General features: G+C 41.7%; 1 protein-coding gene across 5 annotated transcripts in view; it reads right to left on the minus strand.

Moving 5' to 3' along the window:
- Window positions 1–22,682, minus strand: part of DYRK1A (dual specificity tyrosine phosphorylation regulated kinase 1A) — a 129,451-nt gene extending 106,769 nt beyond the window's left edge. For 3 of the 5 annotated variants that reach the window (XM_074355763.1, XM_074355718.1, XM_074355563.1), the window contains exon 1: window positions 21,119–21,337. The gene's annotated coding sequence lies outside the window, so the exon portion shown is untranslated. Of the gene's footprint in view, window positions 1–21,118; window positions 21,338–21,820; window positions 21,856–22,545 lie in introns of those variants that run through there. The other 2 variants (XM_074355605.1, XM_074355645.1) reach the window with 2 other exon arrangements.
- Window positions 22,683–23,308: the final 626 nt, after the last annotated feature.

Raw genomic sequence — 23,308 nt, forward strand, 5'->3', positions numbered from 1 at the left:
CTAAATAAAAAACAGTGGTAACACCAAATGGTGGGGAGGATGCTGAGAAACTGGATCCCTCATATAGGGTTGTGGGAACAAAAAGTAGGACACTCTGGAAAACAGTCTGGTGGTTGCTTATAAAACTAAACATGCACTCACTATATGACCCAGCAATCACTCTTAAACGTCTATCCCAGAAAATGGAAAAGTTAATGTTTACATAAAAACCTGTACTCAAACATTCAAAGCAGTTTAATTCATAATTATATAAAATATTGGAAGCAATCTATATGTCTTTCAATAAGTGAATGGTTGAACAAACTTGGTACACACATACAATAAAATACTGTTCAGCAGTAAGAAGGAATTAACTATTAATACACAACACCAAATGGACCACAAGGGTATTATGCTTCATGAAAAAAAGCTGATCTCAAAAGGTTACATACTATATGATTCCATTCCTATAACTTACTGAAATGACAGAACTATATATAGACATGGAGAATAAACAAAATGGTGTGTGGGGGGTGCTGGGAATACAAAGAGGTAACAAAAGAGTTCTTTTAAAGTGATGGAACAGCTCTGTTATCTTGACTGTAGGGCTAGCTACACAAATCTATACATGGAACAGATAAGTTACAAAGAACTACACATACACACAAATGCAGGTTTAAAAAATAATGAAAAGTAAGTAAGTTCTGGAGTGCAGTTAAGAGAAATGTACCAGATGTATCAAATTTTCTGATTCTGATACTGTACTAGAGCTACCTGAAATTTCACCAGTGGGGAAAGTTGGATGATGGAGTACATGGGATTTTACACTATTTTTGCAACTTTCTGTGAATCTACAATTATTTCAAAATAAAGGATTTTTTTTAAAAGGACTCCTTGGAAAAATGGCCAATTCCAATTCCAAGACTAAGACAGAAGTTCAAGATAAGCCTGGAAAGTGCTCAAAAAAAATGGAGACATGCTAAAAGGACACAGATGTTAACTTGAAGGCCAAAATCTGGGACAACTGAAGCATCAAAATAAATAATTACAGTAATGGATTACAACCCACTGCATATAACTGAAAATCAGGTATCCACAGTGATATAAAACAAATGAATAAATTAAAAATGTGATTACTGATGGACTACTGACATAGTCTCAAAATACCTCTATACAAAATATTTATTAAAGAGGCAGGAAAAGTAATTTTTAAATGTGGAGAAGCCTTGAAGGCACCTCCATAATGTGATCAAAGTGAGCATTATCAATAACAGGACAAACTGAAATCATGCCACCTAGAGTAGGCACAATAACGCCCCCGCCCCCGCAAGGCCTGGATCCTAATCCAGGATCCTAATTCTTAGAACCTATGAACATGTTACTTTACATGGCAAAGGGGAATTATAGTTGCAGAAGAAACTGCCAATCAGACAACTTTAAAACTGAGATTATCCTCGATTATCCCGGTGGGCCGAATGTCATCACAAAGATCCTTAAAAGTGAAAGAAGGTGTAGAGGGGGAGAGAAAGAGCAGCAGGAGATGGACGAGGCCCAAAGCTGCTGGCTGAAAAGACAGGAAGCCAGCCATAAGCCTAGAAAAGCAGGCAGCCTCTAGAAGCTGGAAAAGGCAAGAAAAAGCATTCTCTCAGACAGCCTCCAAAAGGAATGCAGCCCTGATGACACCTTGATTTGAGCCCAGCAGAGATGCACTGTGGACTTCTGAGCTCTAGAATTGTAATATAATAAACTTGTGTTTTTTGTCACTAAATTTGTGGCGATTTTTAGAGCCAAAACAGAAAACCAGTAACACATCATCTAACAAAATGCAGTGAAATTAATACAGCATCATTTCTACGATACTGCTGGTAAAAATACCTAACCAACATCTAATATGAAGAAATATCAGACAAACTTGCACTGAGGGTGACTCTATAAAATAACTAGCCTGTATTCTTCAAAACTATCAGTATCATAAAAAAGAACAGTTGAGTAACTATTCTAGATCAAGAGTTGAAAAGACAGGACAACAGGTGATCCAATATTATATCATTTTCCTGTAAGGAACACCATGGGGGAAACTGCTCAAACCTGAAAGGAGGCTTAAGGATCAGACAACTGTAATGTATCAGTGTTAAATTCCTGCCTTTGATGGTTGTATTGTTGTTAGGCAAGAGAATGTCTCTGTTTGTGGGAAATATGCACTACAATGTTCGACAAAGAAGAGACATCAAAGATTCAGGAAATTAAAGTTATTTGTACTTTACCGGCAACTTATGAGTTCATTTCAACAAAGAAGTAAATAAAAGAAATGTAGTAAAATTCCAAATTGCAGCCCAAACCCTAACCAGACTAACAACTATCATGCCCTTAAAAAGACCAGAGGCAGGCTCTCTTTGGGAAAATGAGAAGAGGTTATACACTTGGAGATACTAAGCACAACAGAGGACGGGTTGAGGAACAAGACTAAAAACAGAAGAACTGAGTTCAAGTGTGTACAGGAGCCCCTGTCCCCAGTTCTGCCTGTAGAACACCAGCAACAGGAACAGGCACTCCCTCTCCCCCAGCATGGGACTTACAGTTTCAGTCAGGAGACACCAAGAGCCCTGGAGTAAAAGCCCTGGGGATACTCACACTCACGGGTTCGCCTCACCCACACAAGGAGCTCCCACCAGCTTTATCGCAACTTACCCATAAATACAAGCCACCAGCCCGGTAATGGCCAGATATTTGAGGGAAGCTGCCGAAAATCAAAGACAGAAATCAAAACAAATAGAAAAACAGGAATCCAGAGGAAACTAAGACGAGGCCATGAAGAGAAAAAGGGCAATTTAACCATAATACAAATGTGCTTGAAGAGGTAAAAGAATATGTGCATTCATGAAGTAAAAACAAAATGCTAGTGGGGAAAAAAAAGGAGTAGAGAATCAAAAAAATACCCGGATGAAAAATGAAAGTTGAAAAATACCTCCGAAGAAGGGTAAAAAAAGTAACAAGTAGAAAACAGACAAGGTAACAAAACTGTATGTCACCTGAGAAAACCACAAAGAGAAAAAAAATCATCAAGGAAATTACACAATAAAATTTCCCAGATCTACAGGACGCATCTCCAAAGTAAAAGGATGGGCCCAACACAATAAAAACACTCACGCTAGAGCACATCACTACGAAACTTCAGAACACCCGAGATAAAGAAAAGATTCTTAAAACTTGGGGGGGGGGGGATCACATAAAAAGGACCAGAATCTCTAATAAATTAATGTATCCATGCAATATTTGGTGGCCACTAACATCACAGTCAGATATTTTGTGCCTGCTGATGGTAATGTATCACTCATGTACAATTCTCCCCACTCACCACCCCTCCAAAAAGAGAAAGAGAGAAGAAAAACAGAATTTTATCAAGCCTGTAGATCTTACCACTAAGTAAAAGTAAACATATTACGAGTGACTGGAAACAAGTCAATGACACCACAGGGTTTCATTCAACAACATCCAGGCTGTAGGAAACTACAAGACAGATAGTACAGTTTCCTCAACAAATAAAACTCAAGGGGAAAAAAAACCAATGAATTTAAAAGACTTAAGAAATTCATCAGTCAATGGCAATTTATGGACCTTACTTAGATCCTGATTTGAATACACTGGTTAAAAATGTAATTATGAAGCAATCAAAGTAATTTAAATTATAACTAGATATTTAAAGAATTATTGTTAATCTTTTAAAGATATGATAATGCTACTGGGGTTACAGTTTAGAAACTAGACCTTATCTTTTAGAGATACATACAGAAATAGTCACAAGTGAAATTATCTACCTGCGTTTGCTTATATAAAATCAAAGGGAAGAGGGGTAGACAGGATTATAAATTTTTTAAAAGTGGCCACAAGTTGATCAATGTTGAAGTCGGGTGTTTGGTACAAGGGAGTGCATTATGTTCTCTAACTTTTTCATCCTTTTTTTTATGGAACCCAGAATAAAATTACATCTGCTCTACAAAGCTGGAAGACCACGAAGCAATACATTCAGGGTTCTCAGTAAAAATTATATTCCAACTGCAATTCTGTACCCAGTCAAAACTTTTACACATGAGGGAAAGCAGATTAAAGATATTTTCAGGCAAAGTCTCAAAAACTTAACCTCTCACGTACCCTTTCTCAGGAAGCACTGAAAGTTGTGCTCAGGCAAAATGAAAGATAAAAGTAGGAAAGATAAAGGTCAGAGACTAGGAACCAGGAGATTCGAACCTGTTGGAGACATACAAAAGGAATTTTATAGGTAAAGCAAGTATTCCACACAGGAGTGGTTTCATGGAGGGCCCCTAAGAACCTTCTTAAGGGAAGGGTGGGGTGGGTGAGAACGAAGGATGGGACAATGAATTATCTGATGCTCAAGCAAGACTCTACTGAGAAGTTACTGGTAGGTATGAGAAAACTGAGTCACTAGCACCTAGAAAACAAAGCAAACAGAAGTACAATTATTAATTTCAAGAAAAACAAAATTATGCAAGGAGGAAAATGTAATCATAGTATACAATTTGGCTCCACGGTGAACAAGACTTAACACAGTCTTTATTAAACACTGAATCCATTTAATGGAAAAAAATATCTTAATTACAATGGATAGTTGGAAGAAGAAAAGTGTAAGGCAGGTGGTTTAGAGTTAAATATTCATCTGCCTTAATAGAAAGTCAATGATGTCTTAAATTTTAAGTCAAATATCAAAACAGGGTCAGTTACCTACCCAGCCACCAATCTCCCCCTTCTTCTTTTGTAACGGAAGCTAATTCTGTCCAGAACCCATTTGCACACCCACCCACTGAGGCATGTGCTCGAGGAGGACGCTCAATTCTAGGCATGTGCCTAATTGGTCTGAATGTGATCCCATTTCCCTTTCTAGGGAGCCTTTCAGAAACAGGCATTTAACCCAGGAGATAAGTTTGCTGCAGTTTCTAGGCAAAGCTTCCACATTCTTATATAGCTATATGAAAAACAATTTTCTTTCTCTGGACATTGTTGTTTCTGGATACAACTCCTGAAACTGCTGCAACAGTCTTATTAATTTGAGGATATAACCAGCCACTGACTAAAGGTGGAGATGGCAAAACTGGGGCCCTGAAGACATTACTGTGCCACAAAATCAATTAGCCCTAAAGCCCATCCGACCTTTGGAATTTCAACTATAAGTTCAATTCTTATTTGAAGCCAGTTTGGACCATGGTCTCAGTACTTGCATCCTAAAGCATCCTAACTAACAAGCAAATTATTTAGATACAGACAGGAAAGTAGCAGAAGCGGCAGCTAAGAGTTGAGGTGATTCATATTGATTCATATCAGGCAGAGCTTGCCAACTAGTGTACATGGCACACAGTGTCACCAATGTTCCAGAAGCGCCAAGATCCCCTAAAGATGTCAAGACAGCCAAACAGCCTCTTCTATTTTGTCCATGTAGACCCTGGGGTGGAAAAGCCTGGGAAGCACAGCTCCAGGGAGCAGGGGTAGAAGTAATGAGGGGTGTAGCCGGGGACAGCTTTTTTTCATCATAAGCCTTTCAGCACTACTCAATTTTCATTATACGCATATTAAAACTAAAAATTAATTCTTAAAAAATTGCAGTAAGCAAAAAAACAGACTAAAGAGGTGATCTGCAGAGGGGTCATTAACAATAATATAAAGAAAGAACTTAATGGAAGACTATCTCAGAAACAAAACTCAAGAAGACTGGGTAACAGAGTAAATTTGAAAGTGACTGAGGGGACCAATTACAAGGAGTCAGACCATATCGATGTTTCTTCTTTGGCGACGTAACTCTACTCGATCACACAAAGTGAAAACAAAAGTACTTTGTTGTACATTACACTGGTTGGATTATACCAAACTCTCCTCAAGTTTTACAAGTAATTGAACTTGGGAAGCTGAGACACAGTATAAAATAATAGCACAAACTCTTCATTCAGCCATGTATGAAGGCTTAAGCAAGATTCTAGTCCTAGACACACAACATAGAAAATGTACATGGTTCCTGCTCTCACGAAATTAATCTAGTATCTGGTAAAATATATTCCACAGAAGCAGCACAAATAATAACTAAAAGTGAGGGCTGAGCGTGGTTTGAATCCTATCTCACCAACCACTGGGGACAATTACTTCATCTCTAAGCCTAATTTTCATCATCAGTTACTTAAAAATAATACCTTACTAGGCTGTGGTATGCATGTGTTTATAAAGTGTTCAGAGCAAGCTTAATAAAGATTGTCTTTACTATGTTAACAGGTTTCCTATAACATGCTAATGTGCATTGTGAATATCCAAAGAAGGTAATTTTCTCCCAGCTTATTTCTTCCTCCATCTCAAGGAGTAGTCTGCAGAGTACACTTATGGCAAGAGAAGCTCCCTACTGTGTACCCTGCTCCTGATCCACTAGGACTGATTTTTACTACTGTATTCTCATCCTGACAGCCTCTTAATTTTTTTCAACCACTTTTACTATCCATTCTGCAAACCTCTGTAATCAGTTATAAGACTATTATGCCTCAGTCTCTCATGCTAGATCCTGACCATCCTAGAAAGAGAGGGAACATCTTTTAGACTGACTGCTCCAGCAGCTGGAAAAACATAGTATGGTAACATTGAAAATGCCATTTCAAAAACACAAAGCGTGTGCTTTAACTTCATTCTTACAGTTATTCAGCAAATATTTATGGAGTCTCTATGTGCCAGGCCCCTCTACGCTAGGCCCTGAAGACAGATACAGCAGTGAACAAAGCAGATGCAACACCTGCTCTTTAAGTAGCTTAGTCTAAAGAAAGCAGATACAAAAATAAATAAACTATAACTAATAGCTATAAACTTAAGGTGGAACAAGTGTGAAGTAACAAGAAGGAAAAGTTCAAGGTGTTTTGAAACCTAACCTAGACTAGAGGGATGAGGGAGTCAAAGAAGGCTTCCCTGAATATATGACACCTAAACTGAGACAGAAAGAATGAGTAGGAGTCAGCAGGATGGAGTCCTGAGCACTTCATAAGCATTCTATTACTCTTCACAGCACTACAAAGACTAGGCATATGTTATCCCCACAAGGAAACTAAGGCTCAGAGAAGTTTTCATGGCTGGGAAAAGGCAAGGCTAGGATTCAAGGCCAGATATCTAGGTCAGACTCCAGAGAATGCACTCTTTACCACTACACTCTGTTTGTAATGGACAGACTCTAAGGCGGCTCCCGTAACACTGCCTCCTGCTGTCCATGTCCTTCCACAGACCCTTCCCCTTGATCCAAGACCTGTGACTTGCTTTTAACCAAGAGAATACAGGAAAAGTGAAGGGATGTCACTTCGGCGGTTATGATACATAAGACTGTACATCTGTCAAGTGTACTGACTCCTTCACTGTCTTAAAGAAAGTAAGCAGCCACGCTGGAAAGAACCACACAGCAAGAAACTGAGGGCAGGTGCCTGCCAATAAGTAGCAAGAATCGGAGGCCCTCAATCCAATACTGTACAGGGAACTGAAATCTACCAATAATCATATGACTTTAGAGGATATCTTTCCCCAGTCAATCCTCAGATGAGACCACAGCCCCAGTCAACAACTTGACAAACCCCTCTGAGACACTAAAGCAGAGAATTCAACCAAGTTGTGCCAAGACATCTGACCTACAGAGACTGAGACAATAAATGTGTCTTAAGCTTCTAAGTTTAAAGTAATATTGTTACATATCAAGAAGTAACTAACACACTGTTGCACAATAAAGTTTTTCCACCATATCCTCGTGCTTCACTGAAATGATTCTTCAACTACAATTAACTACAAATCAAGCCAACTTCAGGTAGCAGTCACAACTGCTTTTTAAGCAAAACTCATGTACCAAGTTAGCAATGTCAACCACAATATGACCCTGAATTTCACTTGTATTTTTATTAAGGTATATCTGACATAAAATAATATTCTAGTTTCTGGTGTACAACATAGTGATTTGACATCTGACATTTCATTTTACAGTAGCCATTTTAACAACCTTGTTAATTACATTATCTTTATCACTTCTGTCTGTTTCTACTGACTGAGTTTTCTCTTCTATATCTTCAAGCTCACTAACCTTTTCTTCTGTATTGTCCCATCTGAATTAATGCCATCTAGTATATTTTTCATCCCACACATTAGTTTTCACCTGTAAAAGTTTTATTTGGTTCTTCTAATACCTTTCACATCTCTGCCTAACCCTGACCCTAGAAAGTTCCTTGGAAGTGTCTATTATCTTAATTAGCATCATCCAAGGTTCTTAGTTACAAACAAAAGAAACTCTGGTTTTGTTGAAACTGAAAAGGAAGTTATTTAAAAAGCATATTAGGCAACTCACAGAAAACCCCAGGAGGGCCAGGCTGGAAGACTAACTAATCAAGAACACCCAAAATTCAAACCACAGATCTGGTCCAGTGGAGACAACACAAGATAAGGTCCCTGTGACTTGTACAGATACCAATGAGCCAGGAACTTAACTCTACAACTGGATCTATCACTAACCGCCTCTAAAAAACAGACACAGCTGCCATCCCCCTTGCACTGCAGAACAGACTCTACAAAGTGCCTGCTTCTACAAATCACAGGCTTCCAGTGTAGTAGAGGCCCCAGGTCACATGATTGTATCCTAACAGCAAAAGAGGTAGAGAAAGTGAGTAACTGGCTTCCATAATGGAAGAAGAGTTCTACCTCCCACCAAGATTCTTAAGGTCAAGAATTCCCCAAACACAGAAAGCTATTAGATGTTCTGGTTTACTATTCATAAGACTAATGAACCAGTAGCACAAGGCATCAATCCCAGTACACCAGAACTTTCATCTATTTCTTCAATTAATGGGTTATAGAAGCTTTCTGTTTCTTTTTCTCTCTAAATGTTTAACTTTAGAGCCCTGAACTGTTCACTGGGTTTTTTATTATCTGGAAGCCACATAAGCAATCTCTCATGATTAACCTTAAGCAAACTGAGGTCCCTGCATCTCAGTTTTTAACTTACAAACAGATACTACCAACCCCTTTCTAGGGCTACTGATAATGTTAACTATTAACGTATATGTTCACTGTCTGCCCCATACATAGCAGGCAATCAATTAATAAAGGTGGCTACTGTTACTATTATTAAATAATATCTCATATTTTAAGAGGAGAAACTCATTGGTTTACATGAACATCTCTTTTCTTAAAAATCTGCCAACAAGTTGAAGCTCCAAGTTTCCATTTTACATTGGTATTATAAATGGTATCCCCCCAGCCCCTATGTTACCAGAGATAAAGCAACAAGTAGCTTAAAGTATTCTAACATGTTGCCACCAAAACCAAGTTCAAGGAATACATAAAGAGATGGATAAATGGATAGTCGGATGAAGCAAGTTCTGCTCACCCTGACTGCAAGCCATGAGTCCTTCACATTTCCCTACAGTGAGCTCCGACTACACTGAAGAGCTTCATGAGGTCAGGGCCATGTATGTCCATGTGACTCAGAACTATGTCCAAGGGCCTAGCATGGGGCCAGCAAAGAGTCAAAAAATAAAATCTGAATACTTGCTTTTCTAAATATTTACTGCAGAAACTAGTCACTGAAAAAGGTTTCAGAACTATTTTAAAACAAATCCCTCTAAAACGTTTATAAAGCTCATGCACCTGACAAGATCAACAGCTTCAATCACCTTCTAACTACCAGACTCATTCTGTTGAAAATCCATCCATACAATGAACTTTCTCTCAATCATTCTCTTTTTCTGTCACCCAAGTCTGAAGCAAAAGCCAAAAAGCATCCAAACAAACCACTTTCTTCACTTTGTCACTTCTTAAATGAAGTCAAAGCTAGAGCTTATTTTAAATGTGAACCTGACAGCTACTGCAAATGCTAGACTGACATTCCAGATATAATTGTGGCATGAACCTTACCTTTTGGCTAAGATCAGAAGGAATATTCAGGCAGATTCCTTCCACAAATTAAAAACGTTCCACATGACCACCAAGGACTGTATCTATTTCAATAAACTAATAAAATTATGTACTCCTTTAATAAAGAAAGCACAGTCTTTCCACTCCGTAATACCAACATCTAGCTTCTAACACTTACTAGGCATTTCATATACACTTGTTAAGTTAATCCATGAGTATATAACTTTGTTGTTTTCCTGGCTACATAGTTTTCCAATCCTATCTTTTAAAAGACAGGATTTACTTTTTCTTTTTATTCATTTTTATTCCCATATTTCCCACCCAACTTTTACTCCCTGATGTAGTCATTTGGTCCTCAAGACCAATGAGTAGAGATCAAAATGTAGTTCACTGATTCATTCAACAAGTGTTTAGTACTCACCATGTGCCACTCAGCAATCCCTGAGATTGCAAGGAGGAGTAAAACACCACTGCCCCTGCTCTCAGGAGGGTATTAATCAAATAAGCACTAAAAAAAATTACCAACTGTGATAATAAGCATTGTAAAAGGAAAGTACCAGGAGACATGAAATATTAAAAAAGAAGTGACTGGGGTGGAGGTCTGCTTTCCCTGACAAAGTGGTATCTGAACTGAAAATGAAGGAGGAAAAGTTAACTAAAAGAAAGAGGGGATGACGGCTGACCCAGGAAACAGACATGCAGGCAAAGACAGGGATGCAGAGACCTGATGGAGAAGACAGCTTACATCAGCTGTGCACATCATCCCGGAAGGGGGTCCTGTGACTAGTCTGGTCTTTACCCTAGAAGTCACAATAAATCATTAAGGAGGTCTTTTTTTTTTCTTAAAGACTGAGCATTCTTGTTCATCCATTTGCTCAAATCCGTCTTCCATTTCTACCCGCTCTATTGAATTTTATTCCTTGAACATCCCTGTATGCCCACATCCTTTACTTCAGACGTCTGTATCTTTATCTTACTCAGCATATAGCCTGCCTCCAAATGTCCCCATGAATTCTAAAACTTCTACCTTCAATTTCTTCCCTTTGCATAGTTGACTCCAATACTGCTGAGTAATTGTGGGCCTTCAGGCCAATTCTTAGGTAAACTTACCTAGCGTTACTGACATTCCGCACTGTACCACAGAAACCACTAAAGGGAAATTCAAAAAGTGAAATTAGATTGTAAAATACGCTGAGATCCTAATAATTTTCTCACCATTGCTGCTTTAGAAAACTTGTATGAAACAATCTTTTATACCACAGAAGTAATACATCTCAAAAATAAACATGTTTGATGTGAAGATAAAGTCAAAAACACCACTGTGATGACAGTTGTTCTTTTTCAAGAGGAAATCAAATCAGAACAAATTTTTCAGCAGACATTATTTATCTTAAGGACTGGAGTCCTATTTATAGCCAAATAACTTAAAATTAATTGTCAAAGGGACTCTAAAAGGAGACAAAAATTTCGACCTTCAAAATGCAACATCAGAAATTATTCTATTTCATAGACTGTGTTCCCTTTAATGAAAATGTATGTCCACTCTGTAGTGACTCCTTACACCTGCTCTAGAGATTAGTGAAGGTCCCCCCAGAACTAAGCTCTGTGATGGTACCCACGGCCTGGCCCTCGCAGCAGCACTGATTCCCAGGCCCTAGCTTGGGACGAGGAGGCCCTTGTTTGGCACTAGTAGGTACTTGATAAATAGCTCTACCCGGCTCACACAATAAATGCTTTTTCAGATGACTGGTGTCCCAATAAGGATTCACGTGAAAATAAACAGAATAAATATCGTATTTTTCTGAAAAATACTAAGATACGTTAAACTCGCACATATTTAGCTACTCTACATGTTTCAAACTGTGAACTGTGACACAACCTTTTCTTCTCCAGGATCACGGCTTCTAACGTGGCCTTCTCCCATTGCCCCATTTTTCAGCTCATTTTTAATGGCACTAAAAATTATTTCTACCTGTCACTAATGGAAGGTTTGAACGACAATAAGAATTCTACCTTCTTTTCTTCAGTTCCTCCAGGCCCTGAATGGGAAAGATTCTCAACTGTCCCATTAAGCCATTCCGGTCCCACATCTTCTATACTGCCACCAAAGCTGAATTCTCTCCTTTCTAATTCCAAAAACTGGGCCACATTGCTATTTGAATCCAGAAACATTCACTCTGTTCTGTTGAAAATAAAATAATTAAAAATAAGGTGTTTCAAACTTGGCTCTCTCTTCTGTCTTCTACTTTTTACGTCTTCTTATTCCTCCGTGCCTGTACACCCAGAATAAGCCTGCCTTCCAAACCCTCCTTCTTAGGGTGTCATCTCCCTAATGCATGGCCTTGTCATCCTTGCCCTGCTGAAAAACCTTCAACTGCGCCAAATTCACATTCCTTGTAATATTTAAGACCCATCACTCTCATTTCTCACTGCAACTCTCCCTGTCCCTTGCCCAACAGCGCACACACACACATACTCCAGGCACACACTGGCCTCCTCCAGCCAACTGTCAATTCTCCAGGTTCTACTGTAAAAAGCCCATCCATTCTTCGAGACAAGATAAAGACCCTCCTCCTCTACAAGCTGAAATCCCTGGATCTGTCTTACCTCGCTGTGTTCTTCTGGTTCTCTGTACATCAATACCTCTAGTTGTTAGCAGCCATGGTCTTACCTGTTCTCATTTTGCCTGTATACACACAACATCTCAACACTAACAGCAGGGGTAACCAAATCTTATTCACTTTTGCAGTCAAAGCTTCTACCACCAAATTGACATCTCTTATACAGAAGACAGTCAGATGTCTCCTCAGTTGCAGAAGAACAAGAATCCCCTTTTACAATTTATCAAAACATCAGTTCTTCATTCAACAGATAAATACAGGAAAATCACAAAATATTCTTAACTATACATCAGGCAAAGAATGAATATTTTGTTATTAAAGTACAAGACTTACAGTACAACTTACGATGATCAAATTAACTCATAAAGAAATGCAAATTCAAACTAGACTTCTCTGTTCACCAATAAATTGATTAAGATTTTAAAAACTTTGGTAACACCCGTACTGGTGAGATCTGGTGAACTATATACTCTCAGATACTCCTGATCAAGTATAAACTGGTGCTACTTTTTGGAAGATAATTTGGCAATATGTATTCAATTGTGCATTTACCTGGTGAACGAGCAATTTCCCTTATAAATATACATCCTCTGGCTACTGCTCACAGAAGGGTAACATGTACAAGGATGCACACTGCAGCATTGTTTAAAATAGCGAAAATAGGAAAACAAATTAAGTGCTCTTCAATGGAGACTCTCAATTGTGGTGCATCCATAACATGGAATACTGCGCAACCATCGAACACAACAGGGAAACTCTATCACCTGATCTGGGAATATTTCTAAGGCCGATCAAGAAGCTTAAGTTGCAAACTAGTGTTGCTTAGGAAGATCCCATTTGCTTTTGCTTGTAAGTACACACACACGTCACATTTTTTTAAAAAACTGGGACTGCACTAAACATACAGTTTTGTAACATGTATTAAATGTTTACTTTACATATAACTGTACTTTTACATGCACAAGACATTTCTAATAGGAAAAACTGAACTGCTATTATTACCCATGGAGCAAGGAGGGGGGTGGCAGTTGGTGACACCATTCCATAGGGCTGGATCAATCTTTTTTTTTAAACCATGAGTATATATTATTTGTTGATCATTAAAAACTAAAATTCCCTAAATGATCAAAACAATACCTTTCACGTTTGGTATGTTCCAATACTACTCATACAGGAGCCCTAAGCAGATACTGAAGCCCTAAGGAAAAAAGGATACTCCTACTCCAGTAATTACATTCTCACCCAAGCCCAGTCTTCTGCAAAAGTATCCACTGTCCCATTACTGACACTCTCTTAATGACAGGCGGCCAGCAAGTGCTGGTCTAAGGCTCCCAATCTCTGGCAAACAGCGAAGCCTCCACGAAGCTCTCCAGGACTGCAGATACCTCTCAAACACGCCCTGTATTCTCCTCGGGCAAAGGCACATGTGCCCTACTCTTCCCTCCTCTTCCCAAAAAGCTCTAGCACTAGGGCAGGTGCTAATCTCCAGTTTTTAAGATGACAGCCAGCTAACTGATAAAAATAAAGTGTTAATCTGATAACAGGTAAAGAATATTCCACTAGGAATATTTCCACTTTAAATTAGGGTATCTAGCTCTTACCTTAATCTAAAAGAGTAAATTCAACAGTGAGAATTTCAAGCAAACCAGATAAAAAGGAAAGCAGTAATCTGACCTACCTTTGTTCCTTCTAATCATACCAAGTAAACACCTACCTGGCATCCACCCTAATGCTGGAGACACACCACCCTACCCACCCTATAGTGCTGACACTATACCTTATTTAAAACCTCAACTTCCCACCTCTAAATATTTATCTGACCAATCTATTTTTCTAAGAGGCTAAAAGGACAGTTAGGTGAGCCAACCGTTCACTACCAATGAGCTCACACATAAATAGCAACATATCTGAAAATAACCAATCTCTCTAGAAAATAAAAAATGCAGCTGGTACTCTGTCCTCTGTCCCCTCATCTGGAGAAAGAATAAAGAACCAGGAGTCAGGAAAACACACGCCAGTGCAGACCTGCTTATTACTCTGAGGCACTGGTTGGTCATTTAGTTTCTTTGCATCCATTTCCTTCTCTAAAATGAAAGATGAACTATGTCAATGTTTCCCAACGTTTCTACTGCATCAGGATTACCTGCAGTCCTAATTAAGAAAGCAGATTCCAGAGCATTACCCCTAAACCTAGAGAGAGAGAAGTATCTGCGCTTGGGAATCCCACAAGTTTGACAAGTTCCCCCAAAGACTGTTTGAGAACCATTAGCTCCTCAGGTCTCTCTACTCAACCTAATTATACTCTAGATCAAAGGAATCCTAGACCTCCTTCTTTTCTCAAGCCCACAGAAATAAAGAGGAAGACACTGGATAGTAAAAATATGCTTAAATATTACTGCTATCATCCTCCTTGCAACTTCAATGATTCAAACATTTACTGAAAACCTGACAAGATGCAAGTGTTAGTCTAGTATTGTTTGCTGAGGATAAGGGCACAAATACATACAATGCGGTAGAGGTGACGACTAAAACTAAAAGCTTAGATTCCAAACACTGTTTACAGATAGTATAGTTACAGTAATTGAGAATCACGTTTGTATCAGAAAGTACCATCAGTAAAATAATGTGCTATTAGACCCATAATTCCCTTACTGTTAGAAGTCTAGTTACATGTTTTCTTGTATTTCTTTTATATATATATTTCATATTTATGTATATATCACATATACTGAGTACTGATGGTCTATTTCAACTTGCACACCACAGTTCAAGATTAGTGAGCAAATATGGAATGTAAACTCATTAGTGCAGTGAGTTGTCTTTTCAAAGTTCATTTCCGTAGATTTCTTTCAAAGCACCTGAAAGTGTGACAAGCAATGTTTCTATAATCCTCGACTCTCCTTCAGTAGAAACAGATTTTCAGCCAAATAGCCACCCTACCAAAGACCACATATCCCAGCCTCCTCTGCAGCTACATGTGACCACCTGACTAAGTCTGGCCAACAGGCGTGAACAAGTCACATACTCAACTTCCAGGTTTGTCTTTAAAGAGAGGATGTTCTCTCCCCACAACCTGTTCCTGGACTGTAAGTGTGGTGAGGAGCTGTCTTGAATATATAGCAAGTGGTATCTCCTTAAGTACAGGAAAATAGGACAGAAGGAACCAAGGTCTCCTCTAGCTTGGAGTCACCACATTAGCCTTAGACTACGTATGAGAAACAAACTTCGTGTTTAAGCCACTGTATTTAGTCAGAACATAGGCCCAATCTTGTGTTCTAACTAATGTGTATATAAAGTATAAATTATTCAGAAATATTACATAAGAGCTACTTAATCAACTCAGTAAAGCTGAAACTCTATTATAAATTCTTGGGTAGCCCCACTACTGAAATTATTGCTACTGTACCAACTTACATTTAAATGGCATTTTACACTTTTATAAAGCACTTCGTTACAGTATCTCATTTTGCATTCTCAAAACCCCGGGCAGGGCAGCTGGTACTAGGCACATTTGGCATACAGGACACTAAAGTTCAGAGAAGCTACTCTGCCCAACAACGCACAACTAAGGAGTGGTGCTCAGGCAAGACTGGGGACACAGGTTCCTCATTCCATCATTCCCGGTACATAGACACTCATCTACTCCTATGTGCTTGGCATTGGATTTACAGAAGTATTCCCGTCCAGATGGACCTTACAATTTAATGGAGAGGGACATACAGTAGATGAATATGTGTAATGTATGAATACATATGAACAACTACAGCTATTTGCAATAAGGGCTGTGAAAAAAAGCAAGAGTTCTGCAAGAATGCATTGCCAAGGAATCTTAGACTGGGGCTTGGGGGAAGGCCTGTATGAAGAAGAAGCATTTATTCTGAGACCATAAGGATGAGTATCAACGAAGAGGAAAGAAGGGAGAAGGCTACTAAGAAATCTGTATGTGTTATCTCGGTCTTCACAAGAACCCTATGGTAATTGGCTTCAAATCCACTTTACAGACGAAGTAACTGATTCTTAGCAAAATCACTGTGCCTAAAGTTCACACTGCCAGTGAGTAGCAGGACCTGTTGAGACTCCTGCCTGACTCTGGTGTTCTGCCTGGCACTATCTCACAGGCCAGTCCTCTCTCCAAGTATAAGACTCCCTCAACTGCTATCTGTAAGTAGATGTTAAGCAGATTTTGCATAGATGTCACAATCCAGGCATCTTTGTACCCAAATGCATGTGCCAAGATGCCAACCTTAACCACAAATATCTATAAAACTTAAAAAAAAAAAAAAAACCTCTTGTCAGTTGAAATTTTATTATCTACTTAGAAAAATTAGGGGATTATTTCATGAACAGGGACGTTATTTAAAATAGAAATGATGCTGATACCAGTTTCATTCCATGTTAAACCAGTTCACTAAGCCCCCTCCACAAAATCGATTTAAACAAGCAATTCAGTTATAGGGAAATACAACAATTCATCAAGAGTAATGATATATTTGAAGCTATTATGTACTGCATATTAGATATGGGCATATGTTGCTCAAACAAAAAAATAGTTATATACTTTAACAAAACTTTAACAGTATTACAAACTTAAAAATCACCTTCTAGAAGACAGGGTACACAGCTCTGGGAGAAGAATCAACTGCTAAGAAGCCAGTATGGTTCTGAATTAGCCAAAAGTATGCCCACAAGAAACCACATCATTTTAGATCTTAAATGAACTGTAAGTTGCCTTCTCATCAATAAAGAATTCTAACTCATTATACAACTCTGGAAGTATGATTTCAAAGCAAAAACACAACTTTTTAAAGTCATTTGGCTGGTTTACACAATGCAGTATTTCTAAATCAGTTTGTTTTCATATACCAAAAGATGAAACTAAGGCTGCCTGTAGCCAACAGGTTAGGAAACAAGACTTGTCTCTAATTACCTGATGTGAACTTTGAATCACTTCAGTCAAATGAAATCAACATTTCCCTTTCACGTAACCAATGGCAAACTTTACAGCTGTAGCTTAACAGTATAGCACTGACATAAGGCAAGATTTCAAATGATTTCTTTATTTAGGGGCAACTGAGGAGAAATTTTATTATTTAAAATAATTTGATGATTTTTTCCAAGTAATTAAACACAAATTTTAACCTCCCCAAAATTTTAACCCAAAATTGTACAAGCCTCGGGTTATGAATTACCGTAATTTATCTAGCCATCAAAACATTGCCCAATGGTCTAAATAATATATGCTAAAAAGTCTTTAAAAGGCAAAAGCCACTACATATACGTAAGGTGCTCATATAAAAGTATAAAGTCACACATTTCACTTTACAGGGCAAAGTGTTAACATTAAGTTTCAGTTGACCATGTTTGATAGTTTCAAATAATATCTTTACTTCTAAATAGAAAATATGCACAAGTGTCTGGAGGGTAAAACCACCAAAAAGCTCAACAGAAAGTAGGAATTCTTAGCTCACAGTTTAAATTACTGATAAGGAACACAACAAAATTCAAAGACTCATAAAATTTTGGGAGAGAAGAGTCAAGTTCTTTATAATTTGGTGGTTTTACTGGGTTCAGATGGTTGAACTTTTTTTCTCAGGGGATAAAAGAGAAACTGCTGGGGGTGTGGATGTGGGTGGGGTGTAGAAAAAGTGAAAGTTCTTTGAAGTAAGAGAAAAGCTAATGCTAAAGCAAAGTAAATGTGACTCACACCTTATCACAAATACCAAAAAAGTCACATATAATGCCCCCTCTTCTATTCAGCTTATTTTTAAGATCATGTATAAAGCAATTAGTTCACTTCTCACTCATAATAAAGTTACTTCTATCCAAATTTTCTTCCCATGACTAGATAGTCGCCAACCATGAACAAGCATGTGAAAACATCCCTGGGCGATCTGAATTTCTAAGTTATTTCTTTCTTTTGTTGTTGTTTTTGTTTTTGTTTTCAAGTAGTACCCAAGATGCAATACAACTTAGCATTTTCTTTCTTTGTGTAGTTTCGAAACAAAATGTATGTCAAAGGTCATTCTAATCATATATAGCAAGTTATCTTCAATTTTGCTTTGCAGAATTTATAGCACTGTGAAAACCTATGTAAATTCTTTAAATACCAGTTGTTGCACTTACCACTCCCCACTCCCACGTCTTAAGTCCTAAACACAAAAACTCTACATAAATAAAACTAAGGGGCAGACAGAAGACAGCACCTAGAGGGGGAAAAAACTGTATCCCAGGGTTTTGGTTTTTTTAACTATCTACGTTTCCAAACAAGACACTGCATTACAATGGAATATCTTCACTTATTTTATGTTAGTGCCCTTAAAAGACTGGACTAACTCATTTTTGAATCCCCAGGACACAGTAATTCTGTATGTTTGTTAAAGTTTCCTATAAGCCCCACCAAAAAGTCTTTAAAAGAAATTTAAGAAACGATCTTAAACCTAAATTCCACATTCCTAACAACAACAAAGATCTCAGCCAGGCCACTTAGTCCATATCCCCCCCCCATACCAATAACGACCATACACTCGCGCGTGTCTATTCAAATCCAAAATCTTTTTTAGATTTTAAAGGAGTGTGCCTTCATCTTACAGACACAGGGGTGACCCTTCCTTCTAGAATAATTTCTGAGCTTATGTCTCTTAGGAACTCTTTGTACTCACAAAGTAACTTAGTTAAGGAGTCCTTAACTTTCTGGCAAGGTTTTAAGTCTAAATGAATTTGGACAGCTACCATAAACACCACTGCTATTCCAAGGTAAATCCTCCAAAAGCACTGGGGTACTTTAAGTGTAAGTCACATGTATATGAAAAATCTTAATATAACCAAGTAAACTTTTTTCTTAACTGCTGTTTCTTTGAAGCTATCTTCTTCAGTTTAAAATCTTAGCACATGAAATTTTAGTTCTAGTCTCACATTTATGGTCTACCTGAAAATAATATTCTGGTAAAGTAACTAGTCAAGATAGGAAAATTTTACAAAACAAGAACTAAAGGTAACTCCACTAAATTATTAAAATGCTCCCAAATCAAAGTATTAAATATACCCATTCTTAGGCACTTTGTATACGTAAAGTGTAAGGGATTACAGAAGAAATCTAAGTGTTCAAAGATAAAAAATAACTAAAAATAACTTTACACAAAACTTCCTATGACTCATCAGTACTTAAATGATGCCTATAATTAAAATTAAGTGTGAAGAACAAAACGCACTAAGGAGTATTTTTTAATTCCTCCCATTCAAAAATTGTCTACATAGTTTTCTTGGCGGGGGGGGGGGGGGAGGCTGACCAGTTAGTTTCATTACGGGAGCCTCACCTCAACCTTTCCTTTCCACTTCCGCAAACCACAAGTTAATTCCATACAAAACTCTATACATGGACGCAACCTCTAGGTTAGAATCCTGAGTCATGACACACAAATCGCCCCAAAATTTGCCAGTATTTATAATAATGAGTTATGACTTAGTGATTAAGAGCCCACGCTGGTTACAGATTCCTGTCTCCCAGGGTCCCAGTTGTATGACCTTGGATGAGTCACCGCTCAGTTTCCTCATCTGTGAAATGGGTAACAGTTCCCACCGGGAGGATAAGCAAATTAATACACGTAAAACCCTGAGGACGAGTGCCCGGCAGTCTCCGTCTTAATCATTAAATCAGTGTGAAAACAACGTTATAAGGTGTGTTTTCTGACAATCTGGGCGGAATTCAAGAATTAAGGGGGGGTGGCATTCAAGCCCTGCACCTAGATAACAAGATTCGTATAATCTAGGGTTGGACGAAAGGCACAGAGAAATAGTCACTTGCTCACCATTTCTGCCATTTTTAACTATTTCAGACCTGGGAGCGGCCCTTTCGCTAAGTGTTAAGCTATTCAGCAGCTTGGGCGTATCTAAGCGAAGAGTGGGTTTGTGCCTATTAATAGACTTGAGAAGTTTTGTTGCAATACCCAGGTATCTATTATAATTTACGCATCCTCAGCCACCAACTCCTCCAGCTGCTAAACAGGTCATCACTCCATCTCGAGTGGCCGGGCTCACTCGCACTCACTGCACAACTTCGGAGCACGCCGAGCGCCCTCGCTCCAGCACACACCCCAGAGGGCCGCGCGGGGACCGGGCCCCCGACCTTCCCCAGCGCCTCGCCCAGCAGCCAGCCCCATTTTCTTAACCCGTACATTGTCCTTGCGGAGAACCCCGGCGGTTCCCACACTGGTGGGGACCGAGAGGAGGGACGAGGGAGGAGCTGGGGGAAGAGGATGAGGAGGAAGAGGAGGAGGAGGAGGAAGACAACCTCCTCCCCTTCGCTCGGGCGACCAGTGAAGGTCTGGCGCTTTCTCCGGCCCCCAGGCCCCGGCTCCCGGGAGGCCGCGGCCCCTGCTCCCACCCTCCGCAACTTTCCCACCGCTCGCACCCGCCTCTCCTCCGGGACCCGGCCTGTCGGGCTCCCTCCCCCGGCGACCGGCCCCGGGCCGCGGCGCCTCCTCCTAAAATGGCAGGTCCCTCCCTCCGCCCGGCTGGCCTCGGCGCGGGCCCGGCTGCAGGCCGCGGGGGGAGCCGGGCGCCAGGCCGGGCCGGGCGGGGCCGCGGCCGGGCCGGACACTCACCGGGACGATGGCGGGGCGCTCACGCCGCTCCCTCCGGTGAGTCTCAGTCTCCGGCTCCCGCCGCTGCGCTCCCGCCGCGGCCTCCGCAGCCAGCGCCGCCCCGGCCGCCTCTCTCCGCCCCCGGCGCTCCCGGCTCGGCGGCTGAGCCGCAGCCTTCTCAGTCTCTCTCTGGCTCGAGGTTCCAGCGGCGCCCGGGGCCGGGGAGGAGACAGCCCCCTCCCCGGCAAATACCGCAGTCCCCGGACCCCGACTCCCGGCGGCGGGGCCGCGCGGCCCGGCCCGGCGCGGAGGGCGGCGGCGGCAAGGCCGGGCGCCGAGTCGCGGCCGCTCCCGGCGGCTTCTTCCCGAGGAGGATTTTGTAAATCTCACAAAATGGCGCGCGCTCCAAACCTGCGCAGCGAGAAGCGCCGGGGCCCGAACGACGGTGGCGGCGGCGGCTCCTCCGCCAGGAGAGCCCGAACCGCCCGCCCCCGAGTCCCCGCACAGACAGACAGACACTCACACACACTCACACACACACGCACGCACCCTCGCCCTCGCACACGCTCACTCACACACACACTCTCACACTCACACCGGTCCCGCCCGCTCGCCGGCGGCGGCAGCGGCACCAACAGCAGCAGCAGGAACAGCAGCAGCAGAAGCGGCGGCGGCGGCGGCGCCCGCACCCCCCGCTCGGGGTGTCCGCTCCCTGAGCCCGACCTGGGCCGCGATCAGCAGCAGCGACGGCAGCAGTCTCCCCGGATCCCCCCGCCGCTCTTGCCGCCGCCACCCCCGCCTCACTCCAATGGGGCTTTTTATTATTATTCGGGCGGGAAGCGAAAGGGTTTAAAAAAAAACCAACCAACAAAATGGCGACGGACCGACCCGGTCGCTATAGCAACTGTCAATCAAAACGCAAAACCCCGGCTGACGTGCTGACGTCCTCCTCCCGCCCCCCGGCCCCAAGCCGGCGGGCGGGGCCTGTTACTCGGGCAACGGCAGATTCCGTTCCCTCCTTTCCCTCTCCCCCTCCGTCCTCAACCAACCACCCAACCCACTCAGGTCACGTGAAGGATAAATTCGGAGCTCGGGCTTGCTACGAGTGTCAGAGGAGGGCGCGTGATTCGCTCGGGGGAGGGGAGAGGAGGGGGACGGCCGGCCGAGGGAGGGAAGGGGAAGAGGAAGGGGGGCGAGGCGGCGGCCGGGCCTGTGCGCGAGCGCCCGCCGCCTCTCCGGCCTCCTGGCCGCGCCCCGCCCCGCGCCCGCGCCCGCGCCGACTGCGGCCCGGAGAGCGCGCGCGGCCTCCGCGCCGCCGTCCCCGGAGCCCCGCGCTTCCGCGTCGTGCGCCCGCAGCCCCGCCCGTGGCGGGGGGAGGGGACCGGGCTCTGCGGCCGCGCGGGGACCTGGGCAGCCCACCCCCGCGCGCCCGGGCTGGGGGCTCTCACCTTCATCCCCGGGCGGCCCGCCGGCCGCGGGGAGGCGGTCCGGGTGCGCACGTCCGCGCGTTTAAACTGTTTTTCCAAGGGCTCGCGTGCCTCCCTCGCCGGAAAATGCCCACGGAGGCCGCGGCTGGGGGTGGGGAAGAGGCCGCCTCCGTGTTTCAGACATCTCAGGAATTCCGGACGCTTCGCCCGAATCTGGGATGCCCCTGCAGCTGACACCTTGATCAAATCATGTCATTCGGTTTTTGCAGCAACCAATGCCAGCGTTCAGAAATTATGGACGGAGCCATCATAAAAACTTTTTTAGGCTGTGCACGCTCTCACAGGCTTCCCCACCGATTTCCAACCCCTCCCCACCTTTCTGGGCACAGCCTTCCTTCTGCACCGGAATACTCCTAGAATTAATCCTTTTAAGCTATGACTATATCCTAGTCGTCCAACTCCCCGATTTTCCTTTTCATGCACCATCTCAGTTTGCAGATTCCTAATTCGCCCACAATTGTTCATTCATATTCTGGCTTTGGTTTATCCTTATTCTGTCTATCCCTTCTGCCTGGCTAAATATCGCTAGGTGTGCTCCTCAGGCATTAAAATTCAGGTATGCCCATAGCCATGCTATGCTGGCTACATTGTAATTTGTAGACAGCCGCTGGCTAAAAATTGTGTTTTGTACCAATCCTAGTAAAATGGCATCCAATGTTGTGCTAAAAAGGATACTATAGATATTATTTTACACCATCACTAATTTATTGATTGATTTCTACAC

Source organism: Camelus bactrianus, chromosome 1 (genome assembly GCF_048773025.1).
Source record: "Camelus bactrianus isolate YW-2024 breed Bactrian camel chromosome 1, ASM4877302v1, whole genome shotgun sequence".
Lineage (NCBI taxonomy): Eukaryota > Metazoa > Chordata > Mammalia > Artiodactyla > Camelidae > Camelus > Camelus bactrianus.